The sequence below is a fragment of the Canis aureus genome, chromosome 18 (genome assembly GCF_053574225.1).
Source record: "Canis aureus isolate CA01 chromosome 18, VMU_Caureus_v.1.0, whole genome shotgun sequence".
Classification (NCBI taxonomy): Eukaryota; Metazoa; Chordata; class Mammalia; order Carnivora; family Canidae; genus Canis; species Canis aureus.
In genome coordinates this window covers 46,488,426-46,506,851 of record NC_135628.1, presented here as the reverse complement: position 1 = coordinate 46,506,851, position 18,426 = coordinate 46,488,426, and the positions used below count along the sequence as shown (strand labels likewise).

The 18,426-nt window shown below is 36.0% G+C and overlaps 1 long non-coding RNA gene and 1 other non-coding gene across 3 annotated transcripts in view; one reads left to right on the top strand and one right to left on the bottom strand.

Annotated features, from left to right (window-relative positions):
* Window positions 1–18,426, top strand: part of LOC144288973 (uncharacterized) — a 235,682-nt gene that overhangs the window by 119,678 nt on the left and 97,578 nt on the right. The gene's annotated exons all lie outside the window — the stretch shown is intronic.
* Window positions 12,096–12,244, bottom strand: LOC144289240 (U12 minor spliceosomal RNA). Its single transcript, XR_013357226.1, has one exon. It is a non-coding gene; the product is annotated as a U12 minor spliceosomal RNA (small nuclear RNA).

Genomic DNA, 18,426 nt, shown 5'->3' with positions numbered 1-18,426 from the left:
ATGTTCTCATTCATTTGGGGAATATAAAAAATAGTGAAAGGGAATAAAGGGGAAAGGAGAAAAAATGAGTGGGAAATATCAGAAAGGGAGACAGAACATGAGAGACTCCTAACTCTGGGAAATGAACAAGGGGTGGTAGAAAGGGAGGTGGGGGGGGGGGACTGGGTGATGGGCACTGAGGTGGGCACTTGATGGGATGAGCACTGGGTGTTATTCTATATGTTGGTAAATTGAACACCAATAAAAAAATAAATTTATAAAAAAAAGAGAAAGAAAAGAACAATGAGGGCAGTTAAGAGGCTTTTGCTATGTATCAGGTTATAAATAATAGTGGATTGGACCTGGGTGATTTTACCAGAGGTGACAGGAGAAGGTTAAATATTTTAAAAATAGCACCTACCCTGGGGCACATGGGTGGCTCAGTCAGTTAAACCTTTGAATCCTGATTTCAGCTCAAGTCATGATCTCAGGTTGTGAGATCAAGCCCTGTGCTGGGCTCCAAAGAGGGAGTGGAACCTGCTTTAGATTTTCTCTCTGCTCCTCTCCCCCAAACTCTCTCTCTCCCTCTAAAAAAAGAAAAAAAAAAAGAACCTACAGGATTTGCTGATGCCATGTGAGGTAAACGTTTTTTTCTCTTGAGTATTTGAAAGGTGGGATTGTCAATTACTGAGGGGGAGATAATGGAGAAGCAAATTTGGAGATGAGATCAGGAGCACAGTTTTAAAATGTTTATTTGGAATGATTTTCGGTTGAGTTGCTTGTTGGGCATAGGAGTCTGGATTTCAAGGGAGAAATCCATGCTGGAGATATAGGTATATAATAGGTCTTTGGCACCTACATGGTTCTTAAAGCAGTCAGACCCTCTGATGAGATCACTAAAGGAATAATGGTTGATAGAGTAAAAAGAAAGTTCAAGGTCCATTCCTTGGCACAGTTCTAAATTTCAGGTAGTGTTTCTCAACTTTGGCTGCAAGTAGAATTGCTGAGAGACCTTAAAAAATAGTACGATTGACTGGGGCATACCCCACCATACCCAAATGTTCAGATTTAATCGTGCTGGTCAGGGTGCACTCTGGGTGTCATGGAATTAACATCACATCACTTTTGCTATATTCTATTCATTAGGAATAAGTCACTAGGTCCAATCCATACTCAAGAAGAGGGGATTATACAAGGGCTTGAACATCAGGAGGTGGGGATCAATCTTTAAAAGCAGTCTAATCCAAGTAGATATAAATTTATTTTAGTACATATTTGAAAAAACTCATGTTTTCACTTAAACTATAGTGATATAGTTTTCTTTATAAGTAAATATATTGAATTAAATATATTAAGTCAAATAAAAATTAGTAATAAAACTATAATGAATATTGCAAAAAAACAAGATGATGGTATAAATAACATGTTTGGAAAATAATGTGTCTGTATAGATGACACTCTGTGTGTTAACATTATGTGCTATTTCCCATTACTGATATTAATGCTCCCTTGGCTGTTATAGAAAAGAGAATCCTAAGCTATTAGTTTCTGCCTGTTGGCAACTTCTAAAAAGTATAATTTAAAAATATTCTCTAGATACCATCAAAAGTGACATTTGAAAACTAAGAGACAATGATCTATGTATTGAATCTTTATTTTGCTGAAAATCAGGAATAGTGAACTGCTGTAGCAGCAATTATAACAGCTGTTGAATTACAGAGTGAAATTCTCCATCCTTCCCAAGCAGCTGCAAAGTTTGAATATTAATTATCATATTATGCCTGGCCCAAATAAAGGATGTAGTAAGAGAATGGAATTGAAGGAAAATGTTCATGGGGAATTTTATGAAGAAATTCTGAAATAGATACTCAAGGCTTTTGGCAGTATTCTGATTATTAAGAGATTTTTCCTGTTTTTGAGTGTCATAGAAGGCCAACCATCTTATTCCTCTTGCCCATTCCTCAATAGAACATCATCCCATGAAAACAGATTTAGGATTATGAACTGACATCTGAAACATGTATGCTGAGCTGTGTGGAAGAAAAGGGAAGCAGCAAAAAGTGCCTATGATTAGTGAAATTTTAATCCCATTTCTTTCATAACAGCCCAGGAGTGAGGCTGTGCCAAACCCAAAGAACATACTCAGCAGGTGAGGATGGCTAATCTGAAGAGAGAATCTAGATTGAGAGCAAGAACCATGTGCACAGGGTTCTGGTCATGGATCTTTGACATGTATATGTCATCTATATCTATCTATATAATCAGGTTTATAGATCAAGGAGAAAGAACTAAGACATCTTTTCTTTCTTATTTCATAGATCCCCTTACCACTGTACTCCTGCAGATTGTTATGCAAGTATGTTTTCTCAGGAGACCTGCTGTTCTCTCACTGTAAAGGACCAGCAGCAAATCTTATATTAGATGTAAATTTTTAACTATGGAATTGTAAATTAAATCTATACTATATACTCTGGTCCCTTTACTAAATACTATTGGCCAACTGTGAATCAGCCTTTTATAAAAGTCAGAAACCCAAGGGTTCTCCTCCCATTTCTCTCATGCTTTATTGCCAATTTGTAACTGAATTCTGTAGGCTTTGTTGTTCCTAAATATCTTTCAAATTTCTTCACTCCTCCATCTTCCCTACAAATAACCAGTTTTAAACTACTATCACTTATTTGTTTGAGTCATTGAATAAGGGAGTGATTTATGTAACTTCTTTTTTAAAAATTTATTTATTTATTTATTTATCTATCTATCTATCTATCTATCTATCTATCTATCTATCTATCTATCTATCTATCTATCAGAGAGAGAGAGAGAGAGAGAGCGACCAGGCAGGGAGAGGGAGAAGGACAGACTCCAAGCTGAGCGTGGAGCTCGACATGGGACTCGATCATGGCCCTGAGATTATGATCTGCGCTGAAATCAAGAGTTGGACACTTAACTGACTGAGCCACCCAGGTGACCTGATCTGTGTAACTTTTTAAGTCATGCTTTTATGGGCATCAGAGAAAGACTTGAAATTAGACATGGTAGACAGTCAAATGATTGCCATAAAATAAGACATAGTTAGATCTTGGAAGCCATCTTGTTGAGTCTGTCACTTAAAAATTAGGAAATTGGGGTCCCAGTGGAAAAGTCTTATCAAAATTTGTTTAATTATTTTGCGTCAAAGCAACAGATCGCTATTCTCCAGAGTCCCAGCTGGGGGTTGGAGAAGAGGGGGCAGGTTATCAAATTGATTAGTAATACATGGTGTGGAATTGAGAGGCTTGGTCTTGATCCTTGGTGCTGTCACTTACTAATTATATGGTCTTGGATAATTTTCTAAATATTTTTGTTCTATTTTTTTTCTTCAGTATCTTATCCTTAGGTATGTCATTCCTCCTCATATTCTTCATAGGATTAGTTTAAATATCAAATGCTCAATGCAAGGAAAGTACTTGCACAGTTTTTGATGTACACTGAGCATCCAGTATGTCCTAAAATTATATTTACTTTTTTTGTTGTTGTTCAGGATTCAAAAGGCTTAAGATATTTGAATGACTTTTTTTTTTCAAATTGTGATCCAAATATTACCTTGTTTGACAGCTGGGAAGGTCTTAAACCCAGCTTCTTAATTCTACAAGTAAAAGAACTGAGGTCTAGAGGCCTGAGATGGTGTGTCCTAGGTTATATAGTTAGTTGATGCTGTGATGTATACAGAAGACAGGCTCCAGTTCCTGCTCTGATTTCTTAGGGGGAGACAGACCCATATTTTCTTCCTCCGACACACCCATATTTTCTTCTTTCCTCCAAGACAAAATATAAATGTCTTGTAATAAACTGACAAACTGCAGTGATATGGCATGCACAATAAGAATTTATTTTGAACTCTGCCAGAGGACTCCTTTTGCATGATGCAGATAACACCCATCTTTGTAGCAATTGGACAAAGTATAAATGTCTTGTAATAAACTGTCACTATGTAATAGCTCAACAAACTTAGAGAGGTTATCTTAGCTTTTGCAGGGAGTTAAATGAGATTTCCTTCAGTCCATTTCATCCTTAAAACGTCATTTATTGTTTATTTCACTGCATATATAAAATAAGACGTAAGTACTAAGTAAATTGAAGACTAAAATTTAAGAACCAGAAATGATGGTTTCCCATTCTTTAAACAGATTTCATATCATATTTGAAAGCATAAATGAAAATTCATATTGAACATAAATAGACATTTATATAATAACATAAGTATGATAGATGGGGAAAAATTACCTGGGAATCTGGGCAATATGCCTAGACTAGAGAGGCTACTTTTTGAAAGAAGGATAGCAAAATTTCTGTGAGCTCAAAGCTTCTCCATAAAACATCATCTGAATTGGATTGATTCTTTAAGAGGTAATAAACCAACGAGTCAATGGTGGGGTTACTAAAAAGGGAGCTACACAAAATATTTTTGGCTACAATTTAATTACAGTCACATTAGACTTAAAAAAAGGCCCCTTCTCATAAGACTTTTTTTTCTAATCAATCATTTCTCAGTCTCTGCTTCCTAAATACGGTGTCCACAAAATGTGTAATCCACAGGACAAGAGGAACAAACCAGGACTGTCCTGGACAAACTGCAGTTTATGGTAACCTCATCTCTGCTGTGGAAATATCCAATTAGAATAGTGTGTGACTGGGAAATGGGTGAAGTTTATTTTTGGTGCCTTCCTCTTTTCCTTTTTTTCAGTTTTTATGCCTTTTCTGATGTTGCCTCTTTCATGGTGCTCTCCTGACATTCCATCTGTCAGGAGATAGCCCGCTATTTCCAAGGAGGGCTTCATGTGCCAATATTGTTTTCCTTTCAAGTGAAGGCTGCTCTTGTGCTCAGGGGTCATATCTACAAACAGCCCTAGTAAATCAGTTTACAATTAATTGATCCTAACTTGGCACAGAGGAAAACCATTCAGTGTTTGAGCTTCAGTTTCCTATGCTAGCTATGTGGCCCTGGGAAAGTCCATAAGCTCTCTAAACTATGATTTCTCTATAGGTTTCTGGAAGAAACCTCTTCATGGACTTAAGGTGGAAGAGGGAGAACTCTTCTAGAGACCCAATGTGGAGAACTATGAACTTGAATATCTATTCTCTATCCTAGTTTTATGAGTTTAAGCCAAGAATGTAACATTTCATCTCCCAAACAAAATTGTTTTTTCACAGACTATCATTCCTTCCATTCCTTTTGCTCCTTTTCTTGGAGCCAGTTGTAGTTCTCCAGGGTCTAACACATTGACAAAGGAAAGACATTGTATGATTATAATTCTTATATCTTAAAGATTAATACTTGGCTCGACTAGAATTATCAAGCACCAAGATGTTGGCTTAAATGTTGTACATTGCTGAGGCTTACCAAAAGACAGTAAAGGGTCTCCTAAGATAATCCCTATCAAAGAAAAGGGATGGCATTATGTGGGAAAGATGAGGAAGTTGTTTTTCTCTTTTTTTAAATGATTCTTCAGAATGCTTATTTAGGAGCTTTTAAATTTCTTTTGCCCCTATTGCCCCCAAAGCCATCAAGACATTAATAAAATCTATAGTGTGGTGTGAAACACTAATTCTGTTTTCTTTTAAGTGACTGTAGAACTTAAGAGGCTATTGTTACTAAAAATATGATCTTGGCACCCAAAACAATACCTAAGTTAAGAAGTTCTCTCAAAAATTAAATGAGATATTGTCAGTACCAGGTATATGAATAGTTGTTTAATCATGTGGTTTCTCTTCTTCTCAGTGTTTTTTTTTTTTATATCTTATCTGAGTTTTCATATCAAGTGAAAGATATTGGAAAATGATCTAACAAGTCTTGTAGTACTCAACGGGGGCCTGACAGAGTTTTGGGGAGATATATTTGGGTTCAGAGAGGAAAAAATTGCTTTTCCCCCAACAAACCTTTTATTATGAATAAATTTCAAATATGCAGAAAGGTTGAAAGGATTGTATGATGAACACCCATAGTCCTCACCTTGATTTTACAATTAATATTTTGCTATATTTGCTTAATCACGTCTGTCCATCTGTCCCTATCTCTATCTACCCATCAATCTATCTCAGTTTTTGAATGAAATTTCAAAAGGAGTTATAGACATTTGTAAACTTAATTCTAGACACTTCACCATACATTTAATTAATGGATTCTATACTTGTTATATTCCTATTTTTAAGGTACATTTTATATACAGGGAAATGCATATATCTCAAGTGTTCCATTTGATGAGGTTTGACAAAGACATAAACATGTGTGATCCAAACTCCTATCAAGATATTGAATATTACCATTACTCCAGAAAGTTCTGTTCTAAGTCATCACCTACTTTGACCCCTCACATTCAGGATGTAATCATTATGGTGATGTTTTTCACTATTGATATCAGTTTTATTTTATTTTATTTTTTGGTAGATCTTCATATAAGTGAATTCAATATATGCATACTTTTTTTGTTTCTGGCTTCCTTCACTCTGCATAATGTTTCTGAAATTCATCCATGTTGTTATAACAGCATTTCGGTTTTCTTTGTTGCCAATACTAAAGAATTGTCTTTTGAAAGCCCCTGTAATTCTTTCTCTGCTCTAGAGTAAAGCCAACCCTTTAAGAAACAAAACAAGCAAGCAGAGGGGGAAAAAAAAAGAGCAAGAGAGACACAAATCAAGAAACCGATTGTTAGTTATAGAGAGCAAACTGATGGTTACCAGAGGGGAGGTGAGTGAAGGATGGGTGAAACAAGTGATGGGGATAAAGGAGGGTACTTGTTGTGAGGAACACTGAGTGATGTATGGAAGTGATGAATCACTGTATTGTACACCCGAAACTAATTTAACACTGTATGTTAACTAACTAAACAAATTAAAACAAAAACTTGAAAAAATACATAAAAATAAACAAAAATAGATTAAAAAACACAAAAGAGTAAAGCCAATTGATAGCATTTTTTTTTTAAAGTGGGGAACAATTGTAGGTAGATTTTTTTTCACGGAGTTTTCCTGTATTAGGATCTGCTGTCTCAGGGTGTTTTTCTTCATTGTCCTTCAGACTCTAAGTTCTACTTGTCCTTTATACAACAAGAATTTGCTCATTAGGTAAAGAACTCGGTTATTCCACAAGATGTCAAATACTTGGCCCTCCTTGCCTGTCGTTTTCCTTTGCTCTCTGAATATACTTACCACGTACAGACAGCTGTGGCAACACACAGGATGGAGAAGAGGTGCCAACAACATGCAAGACTGTTTGCTTCTGTTGTTAAGCTGATGTGATAGTGGCAGAAGTATAGTCCCTTGATTGTAAGAATTTTTTCCACTAGTTCCAATTCTAAACCACAGAAAGCTTATGAAAAGAAAGCTTGACAAAGACCAGCTACATTTTGCAACTGACACTCAATGAGTATGGATAAATCTATGGCAGGAGTGAAAAAGAGAGATAAGCAACCAATTACTTACTGTAATACCAAGGATATGAAATTGGCTCTAGTTATGTCCTAAACTTCTATTGGAAATATGTGCCTATGTGAAAAAATTTAGGGAAAGTTGATGAGATAATTAACAAATAAAATAAAATGGAAAAAAATCTGTTTTATTGAAGCCTATGGAAGCAATACATTTGACCCAATCAAATCAATGCTAAAGTGAGTTACTTACAGTCTAAAGGAAATCAGAGTCTGGAGAGAAGGAGGAAAGGAAAACAAAGTCCTCCAAAAAGCTGTCTGAACCTCTGTGACAGAATTTTTGTCAAAAAATTTCCTTTACAAATTAAAGAAAACAAAGCCCATACTCCATTTCTCCACATCTACTCTTTTTGTTTCTTTGGTGTTTTTCTGTTTGTTTGTTTTCTAACTTTGGTGAAAGTGTGTCCTTTTTCTTCTTTTGCTTTATTTTTAATTTCTATATGCTTCAGAGAGATACTTTTGTAAAATAAATGAATGGAAAAAAATAAAATGTGCAAAATGAATAATATGAGTCCATAGTTTTTATTAGATTAAACAGATATAAAATTACTCTACCAAATAACTATAAGAGCTTAGAAGCACATCTTCTCATTCCTCTTCTATCTTATGTGGACCTGTAGCTCATAGTCATGGGCAGCAGTGTGGGTAGTGCCGATTTACATCAACTCTTACTGTGTTTTGGAAGTTAGTGTCCCAGAAAAGAGAGAACTCACTCATTCTTTAGAATGACATTTACTCTCCCATTTCCAACTCCTAAATCGTTTACTTGCCATTAGTAGCTTTTCTATCATAAATCAATAACATGCTTAATTTTATAGTCAGGATAAATTTATAGTTAACATTTTATGATAAGCTCGTATTTGCAATAAAGCAGAGTTCTTGAGTGAAGAATTATAATCTGAAAACTGGTTACCCTTCATGCTAGTACTATAAAAAATACCATAATCAATGAATTCTTTTAAATAGACATTCTTTTACATATATGATTATTTTGATTTTCCTAAATACATCATCTGTTAGGAAAAGATAAATGAAGGATATGTCATCTCCCTTCTTTCTTCCTCCCTGTCCTGCTATCTGTTGCTCAACTCAATAAACTTTGTCAATTTCCTCTTTTTTTTCAGGTTTTAACTGCCATAGATATACCGTGCCTTTCATGAAATATCAAAGCAGTAAGGGCATTCATAATATTTTCACTACTACCTGACAGAAATAAATCTCTTTATTGTTCTTAAAAGACAGTTATCAAAAAGATAAAGTACAAATACTTCTAAAGCCATGTTCACTTTTCTCTAAATCTGCAGATTTATCTTCACACCAAAAGTGTTAAAATAGACAGAAACTCCATCACTTCAAAAAAAAAAAGCCCAATTAGAAATTTAGTTTTGGAGCTCAGAGCTTAGAGCATTTGCACCCACCAAATATATTTGCAGAGGCCAATAAAGTTTTGTAACTTTCTTTTCTAACAAAGTCATTTCAAAAATAGGTGTTATTTTTTTACATTCTGAAGGTATGATTTATTGTATTTAACTGGCTCTATAATGAGATCTGGCATGAAGATTGATTAGCATATTACTAGGTCAATGAGTATCATAAAAGGTTAAAGAGTGAAAAGCTGAAAATCTGAATTCTCAGTTGAAGGAGTTGAACAGTGAAGTGGTAGAGGAAACAGCTGTTGTGTTTATTATATTATGTCAGTCAGTGCTTATGTTAGTGTTGGATGACATCATAAACACTTCATAAATAATGTATGACCCAGCTTATTTCTTCTTGAAATATAATAAACAGTGGTTCTTTTCCAGTCACTGCACCTCTGTGTGTTTAATGGGCCTTGCTGGGGGTAGTACTGTTTTTAGCAGAAACTCATTAAATTGCAGACATTTCTGGAATTGGATGTAGTAGCAAAGAAAAACCCTTGGAGCAGAGATAACCAGCAAGAAGGAAAAGTAGCAGAGAAAATGACTAGAAACAAGATCCCAACCAGCCAGAAGTCAGTAGACACCATAATCTTTGTGGCCTCAAGGAACAATGTGGTTGAAATAGGCTGATGTAGAGCCAGAGAGTGGCTTAACTATTTGTTTATTGCCTGTCTCTCCTCCCAGAGTGTTAAAGTCCACGGACATGAACTTTTTATATCACCTCTGAGTCCCCAGTGTTTAGCACTAGTACTTATTCAACAAATATTTGTTGAATGAATGAATGAATGCCTTGTCTTTCTGAATGGGTGGGTGGGTGAGTGGGAGGGTCATCCTTTCTATAACAGGGACTACTTAGACCACCATAAAATACTGGAAGGGGACTTGGCTGTGGTAGCTTTTTACATTATATTGTCTCTCCAAACAAAAGGAGCTTAAACATTCTTAGTTAATGTAGGAAATATCTTTTCAGTCAAGAGGGATTATGAGGAAGGACTTAAGTAACCAATGGAACCACTTGAGTCTGTCTGTATCTGAGGGGGAGATGTTTATGTGAAGAACACTCCCATTTTATTTATTTGTCTCTTTGATTTGTTTTCTTTTTCTTTTTTCTGTAAACAAATCCACACCTCACGTCATCAATATAAAAAAGAATAGTGAGAACACATTGACACGTTTTTCAGAGCACATGAGGACTGGGGCCTGCTGGGGTGCAGCAAGGTTAATTAGTCTTGTTCTAGACATCCACTGTAGACTTTGTATTCACCATCAATTTGATGATAGTTCCCTAATTGTTATCAACTTTATTTATTTTTGCTTTAATTCTCAGCCCTCATCAAATCTCCATCAGTAGTGGCATTGTGCTTGGAGTATAGTCTGATAATTAGATGGGAGGTTCTTCAATTTGGGTTTAACAATCTTAGATCCTATCTTCTCATCTGCCCAGGCCCCTAATAATAACAGGACAAAGGAACACAAAACCTAAGAATAATCTAACTTTCTACTTTCTGAATGAGATGGGAGATACAGTGGAATCTGTTCATGAGTAAGTGACCATATTTTATGGTTGATAGGTTGTAAAATAAGCTAAAAGTTAATATGATTTCCTTAGTGGGAATTCAGATTTAAAACATGAACACTTCTTTGGGTAGAAATGTAGATGCTGACTCTACCATAAAGTTAGGTATTTTTTTCTATTTTATTATTTCCTGTTTGATATCAAGTATGTTAGTCTAAATATCTGTAAATTCTCTATTTATCTATGTCTATAGGGTAATTTCGAATCATTTCCAGATCTCTCTCTCTCTCTCTCACACACACACACACACACACACACACACCATTCCTTCCCCCACATAAAAGATAAGTAGGCTCAATCAAATTAACTAAATTTAATTCACACACTAAATTCTTATTGTTCGATAAGTAGAGGCATAGTTACAAATCTTAATCCAGATTTATCCTGGATTATAGGTAAAGTAAAAAAGAGCTACTTTAAATAGTCTTTCCACCAAAAGTAATGAATGTTTTTATTCATTCAATTCTTCTGTAAGAGATCTGAATTAATGTTTATAGTTTTCTTTCTTTAAAAGAAATTTTAATTTCTTTTAAAATTTTAAAAAGATTTATTTATTCATAAGAGACATACAGAGAGAAGCAGAGACATAGGCAGAGGGAGAAGCAGGCTCCCTATGGGGAGTCTGATGTGGAACTTGATCCCAGGATCCCAGAATCATGACCTGAGCCAAAGGCAGTTGCTCAACCACTGAGCCACCCACGTGCCCTAGTTTTCTTTTTTTAAAAAAAGATTTATTTAGTTATATGAGAGAGAGAGTATGTGTGCACATCCATGATTGGGGGAGGGGCAGAGGGAGAGGGAGAGAGAGAGAACCCTTATGTTCCTCCCCACTAAGCCTGGAGCCCTACTCAGGGCTTGATTCCAGGACCCTGAGATCATGACCTGTGCCAATATCAAGAGTTGGATGCTTAACTGACTGAATCACCAGGTGCCCCTATAGTTTTCTTCCTAAGCGTCTATATTTTGTTTTCCCCATTTAAATTATTGATGTCTTTGGCATTGCAGTTTTGTTTTTGTACGAGGGAGATACTGAATTCTTGCATATATATCTGTGCCCAGTCACTTTGTGGATCTCTCCCATGAATTCTAATTTTTTCAGCTTATTCTCTTGGGATTTTATGAAAACAATGATATTATGTGCCCCAAATAATACATTTGACTAATTTCTAATGGTAACTTTCCCTTTTCCCATGGTTTTCAAGTTGTCAGCCATGGCTAAGCCTGTGTTCTTGCCTGGGACTTTAAATCTTGGGGAAATAAAGCAAAGTGAAAGGCCAGGAAGAGAGATCATTTGCTGTGATTGCAGAAGACTGAAGGGCCCAGCGGTATAATGATGACTGATAACATTGAGGGTCTCCCCAACAGATCATTCCTATGAAATATTCTTGGATTCAATTCCTTCCTTCCTTCCTTCCTTCCTTCCTTCCTTCCTTCCTTCCTTCCTTCCTTCCTTCTTTCCTTCCTTCCTTTCTCCCTTCCTCCCTTCCTCCCTTCCTCCCTCCCTTCCTTCTTCCCTCCTCCCTCCTTCTCTCCCTCTCTCCCTTATTTCTCTCTCTCTCTTTCTTGAATTAACCTTGTTTATTATTTAAAGGAAACAAGCATCTTCTCAATATAGCTTACTAACTTATAGCAGTCTACTCTTTCAGTGTTAAAGGAGGATGGGCAAATCACGACTCCTAGGCATACTGGCAAGTAGGCAGGTCACCTTAGGGGCACCTGTATCCACTCACAAATTCATCTCACATTAGCAGTGAGGATTCAGACATCACCCTGAATTGGTATTTTCCTTACTCATAAGCTTAAGTCATGGATTTCTTCCTTTCTTAATTTCCTTCCTCTTAGAGTTCTCTGGCTTTTCCATTTCATTCTATGAACTGTCCACTACCCTTCCAGTTAGTTCCTTTACTGTGCAAATTAACCAAATTCAGTTTCATTGAAAATAAAGATTGAAACAGTCCTGATTTGGGGTGGAGAGTGACTAGTGACTGGGGATGCAAGGCGGCCAGAATTCAAAAAACTGATTAGATCTGGGGCAGCACAGGATGTCTGAATTTGCTCAGTAGTAGGGAATAGATTAGAATGACCAGTCAGAGAAGATTAGAGAGGCCTTTACGTTAAGAATCTTAGACTAAGAAAATAGCCTTTGGGCCTTGTGAGCATATGATGATTTTTCATAAAAATATGAGTTGAAAACATTAGTTTTGACAGACTGTAAAAATGGAAATTTACTTACCATAATTTCAGTGGAAATTGAGAATATTTTGATAGGGATCGAATACATACTTTGGGTCCTGCAGGACTATGCAGAGCATGTTAGCAGATTGGAAACATGTTTTTTTTTTTGTTTGTTTGTTTGTTTTTTAGTGTCATGAATGCTGACTTCCATCTTTCAAATATGTGGGGTGAACAGACCAGAGGGAGTTTCTCTGGACAGAGGCACCTGTATGTCTATCTATTCCCCTTGCAGGGGGTACTATGGACTGTCCTGATAACTGCTATCAGCAGTCCTAAGAGACACATCTTAGAAAATGTGCAAAAGTACTCCCCAAATGAGGGGCACTTGGGTGGCTCAGTCAGTTAAATATCTGACTCTTGATTTTGGCTCAGGTCATGATTTCAGGGTTGTGAAAAGGAGTCCTGCATTGGGCTCCATGCTAGGCATGGAGCCTGCATAAGATTCTCCCTCTTCCGCTCCCTCTGCCCTTCCCTATTTGCATGCTTTCTCTCTTAAAAAAGAAGTGCTCCCCAAATGAGAAATATATTGATACGAATTAGTATTTGAGCATCTGTCACATCCCGAAGGAGGAATACCTTTAGTTAACCACAAGATATAACTCTGTTTATCTCTCATTACCTTTTTTTCTGGGTCCTGGCTCTTGAGGTGTCCATTAGAACAGCCAAAAGTGGAGGAGGAAGTGACAGAAATAGAGGAGAAGCAAAAAAAGTTGCCACCCTCCATTACAGGCTTAAATCTGATGCAGACTATATCAGGGATGGGGCAAGAGGAGAAAGGAGAGGAAGATTTTTAAATTATTTTGGACCAGATAGTGACTGTTTGTGACCAAAAGGGCCTAGAAAAAGTTCTTATCTGCCTGTGATTTATGGCAGATGCAGGGAGAGAATTAGTGCATAAGCATGTTTGAATGTAGAAGAAGAGAATAACGCTCTTTTCCACTAGCTCACTGAATATAGTATTTACGTATTGTTGCACAATGTTTAGTATGAGAAAACATGGGGCAATCAAATCAGTTGCCATGTAGTAACAGCTAGCTAGCAATGAGTTTCTAAAACCTTAAAGCTGGTGATGATGACAGAACGAAATGGACAGATGTGGGAGAGATTTAAAGGACACATTTCTTCCTCCTCCTCTCCTCCTCCCTCCTCCTCCTCCTCCTTCTCCTTCTGTTTATTTTATTTATTTTTTTTTTTTTTGGATGGTGGCTAATTGAATTGAACAGGAAGATAGAAGATTAAAATATTATTTTGAGGTTTTTGTTTGTTTTACAACCAACAAAATGGTTAAAATTTATTTACTTATTTTTATCGAAGTTCGATTTGCCAAGCTTTAAACCTGGTATAATGGTGGCACTATTTACAGAAAGAGAGGGATCAAAAAGGTTTCCTACTATTGGGAAAATAAGAAATAAAGGGGGGGAAAGGAATGTGTTTTGGAAAGTGAAACTAAATAATGAGAAGGGAACTATTCAGAGGTCTTCGGAAATCAGAACAAAGGAAGAGCAGGTAGGTCTTCATAGAAGGGAGTAATAAAAGGAAATAGTTTACCATACAACTCATATCATTTCTAATACTATCTGAGAGTGCTGAATAATGATGATAATAATACTAGTGATAAATTATATCATTGATACTTGGAGGAATAATAATGGACTTACTGAGGGATTACTGTGTGCCAGGCACTATGGAAGTGCTTTAAAAGCCCATATACCAGCGTTCTTAAGTTTATTAGTACTATTTACTTCAAGAAATGGAATATTGCTGAAGTCATTTATTCATTATCAATTAGACATCCTGGTAAAGAATGATCACAAGTGGAAATGGCCAGTTTCCCAAAGAAACAAGCAGACAAGGATATGACCACTCACATATAAAATTTGTTACACAGTGATGGCCAGCATTTTCTACCCGTATGCTCTATTTGCTTTTGTCAAATGTTCTGTTGTTTGAAATTTGAGAATTTCTTCCTTTATTTATTGCTTTTAAAAGTGTATGTTGTGATTTAGTTTCCCATATTCTGATTTATGTTTTTTTAACTCCTGTTCTTATTTCTTTTTTTTATGTAAGCTATGTATTTTAGAAATGTTTTGTTTTTTATTATTTTTAAAAAGATTTTATTTATTTACTCATGAGAGATACACAGAGAGAGGCAGAGACAGGCAGAGGGAGAAGCAAGCTCTCTGTGGGGAGCTGGATGCAGGACTTGATCCCAGGGCCCAGGATCATGACCTGAGCCAAGACAGACACTCAACCACTGAGCTACCCAGATGCTCCTGGTTCTTTTTTTTTTTTAATTTTTTTATTTTTTTAAGGAAATTTTTTTGGGTCTTCGTTCTGGTTCACAGAGATCTTAACTTATTTTCAAGCTAGCTATGTGTTTTTATTTGCCTTTTAATATTTTATCAATTACTATTATGTTTTAAGTATATAGGTTTAAAAAGCATGTGTTTACAGTGCCTTATTGACTGAAAGTTTTTGTGTGGTATCTGTAGTAGGGTATACTAAGCATAGTCTCAACTTTTCTTCACAAGTCTGATATTTGTGCTTGAAAATTAATTATTGTATTGTTTTGTATAGTACAGTGATAATCCAAAGACATTTTTTTTATCTGCTAGATTATTTCCCTCCACACTCAATGGCCTCAGGTCAGGTTCGCTAAAGACTGCTTGTTTTACTTCCTATTCCTATGTAATTCTCAAATTTACACTCCTGTCTCCATATCTACTGTTTCTGCCTCATTCACAGCATTACAAAATACCTCTACTTTCAGCTCTGCCTCTAAAAATATATATGCATGCTGTTGCAGATCTGGTGATGTCATTCACCATCATCCCCAGGTGGAGATCTAGGTCCTTATCCAGACACAGGAGCCTTGCACAGTTGGATCTGGTCTCACCCTTAGTCTTACCCTTTGCCCTTCCAAATTATCTGTCAGTTCTCCATGCAGCTCATGCCCTTCCTTCTACCTGTAATTCTGATCACCCTTTCCTTTTCCTGTCAGGCCTACATATCCTTTAGAATTGATCTCAGGTATTCTCATTAAACTCTAGATTGGACTAGGAACTCTGCTGGACCTATGCACCATTGAGCCTTGTCAATTTTTTTGTTAAATCATTTAGTGCCAGATTGAGTTGGTTTCTTTACTATAATATCCTCCCAAGTATGCTTTAAGTACTCCAGGATAAGAATCTTGTCTTATTCATTCTTAAATAACCTTTTTATTTTGAAAGAGTGTTAGATTTACAGAAAAGTTGCAGAGAGCACAGAGAATCCCTGCAAAGCTCCCACTGATTTTAGTTTCCCTAATGGAATCGTCTTCCATTATTGTCGTGTATTTGTCAGGTCTAAAATACCAACATTGACGCATTACTGTGAACTAACCTTCAAACTTTATTCAGATTTCACCAGTTTTCCATTAATTTCCTTCTGTTCCAGAATCCAATTCAGGATACCATATTGCATTTAGTTGTCTGGTCTCAGTCTCTGCGGATCTGGGACAAGTTATCGGTTTTCCTTGTTTTTCTTATTCAATTTTGTAACCCAGCAACTAAATGAACTAAACTGACAAAGCTTAGAAAATAGCCAATGAATTAATCTGGTTTTGATAGTTCTTCTACTCGCTCATGCTGCTATTTTCCCAACTTGATGTTCTAACTATTGGTAAGACTTTGTTGCTCTGCGGTGCACAGTTATCTGACCACTTAATCCCAGCTAACTTTCACTTTGGACCTCATGCTAGCTACTTCTGGCTCATAAACCTTTTACATTTCTCTTGGATCTATAGAATTCTCCCAGATGGTTAAGAGTAAAAGGTTCCAGATATACAGTTAAAGGTTACAGAACTAAGGAGCTAAAATGTTTCATATTCACTGGCTGTTCAGCATAACACCATCAAGGAGTCAGGAGAGATTCCAAAATTCTTTGGAGCTCTGGCATTGTGAATGCAGTGAACTTCACATGCACAAGACCAGAGGAGGTCAGACCATCCTCAGCATTTTTGTGCCATCACCTTCTTTCAGCCACAGAATGGGATAGCAGTGCTTAGGAGTTTCCATTACATAAGACAAATCTCTCTTTGGAATAAACCCCAGTGTATGGACTGGCACCTTAGTTGGATCAAGCAGCAGTGAGAATGTACTTCTGTGGTGTGTATGTGGCACTGGGACCAATAATTCACTCCTAGATCTGAGGGACAGTACAAAGTGGCAAGAGGAAGAATTCTGTGTGCGGCTTTGTAGCTTTAGGCTCAGATTGTTCACTCATCTAAAGACTATCCTTAAAAAAAAAAAAAAAAAAAATAAATAAAGACTATCCTTGAGCCTTATAAATGATAAACTTGTCCTAACAGACATGGTTTTAGACAAAGAATCTTTAGTTTGGGTGCTTAACTTTTATTTCCTTGCAGTCTTCAATGATACATAAGCCTGCCCTAAAAGCAACGAGTGAAAAAATTACTTGGTCTAACTGGATACAGAAAGTAATTTTATAAATTTACTAACAATATCCCATTAGACTTTTCACATTATCCCCTATAACCCTTTGACAAAAATACAATTTAGATAAATCACAGCGTTGGAAGTACCTGCAGCTGAGAAACACAATAACGAAGATTATAGGGTTTTTCAGGAATGTCATCCCCAAAGAGTTACAGCCAAATTACTTAGAACCTGTGGGGGAAAATAAAAAGTCAGGGTGCATTTATATGTAATTTTATTTGTCCTGAGGCCAGCCTGACTATGAAAAACAAAGGTTGATGTAGGGCACAAAGCTTTCGCTCAAGATAGATGTTGGACTTTGGGACTATACCTGTCAACACAGTTCTAGTTTTGGGGGGTAATGACCTTCTTAAGAGATGTGAGGTGATATTTCACTGTGATTTTGAATTGTATTTTGGTGTGGATGTTTTCTTAATTTTTTTTGAGATCATTTATTGTTAGTGTAGAGAAGTACAACTAATTTTTGTATCTTGATTTTGTATCCTATGACTTAGTGCTGAATTTATTAGTTTAAAACTCATGGATATATGAGAAACTGTATGGAAGTTCATCTCAGTTAAAAGAGAAGCTCCTAAAAAGATTTTAAATATAACCAAAAAGAAGCAAAAGTCTTTAAACTACTTTCTATTTTGTAAACTTTGTAACTTAAATTGTAAAACTCATTTCTACTTTACATAGTTTTAAAAGGAGATCTGATTAGGAGTCTTTATATAGAGCACGTCAGACAAAACTTCTTAAAGGAGATGTAAACAGAAAAGTTAACAGGAAGGTAAACTATCACTGCAATAAGAAAACAAAATGTGTGTAATAAAAGTGTTAATAAGAATAAAATAGCTTCTACAACTCTCAGGAGAGACATGAGGATTTATAGATAGTCTCTTTCTTTTTTAAATAAATGAAGAGAAGAATGGAATGTAGGATAATCAAAATGGCTGGAGCACAGCTCTTTAAAAATAGGTTTTCAATTTGCACAACTGAAGAAATAACATTATTTCCTCTAAAGGCTCATGAGGAAACACAAGTAATGAAGCAGCAGGCAAAACAAAATAGAAAATGTGAATGAAACAGAGTGGCTTGTGTTTGGGGTCCTAAAATCAAATAGCTTGATTTAACAAATTATTTTTGGGAAAACAGAACTTGTAAGCAACAGTATTATTTTTAAAAAGTGGTCCATTTTCAAACTAAAACCCTAAATATTTAGGTAGCAGATTTTCCTTAACTCTGTATTACTGACCCAATCTGAGTAAATAGTAAAATAA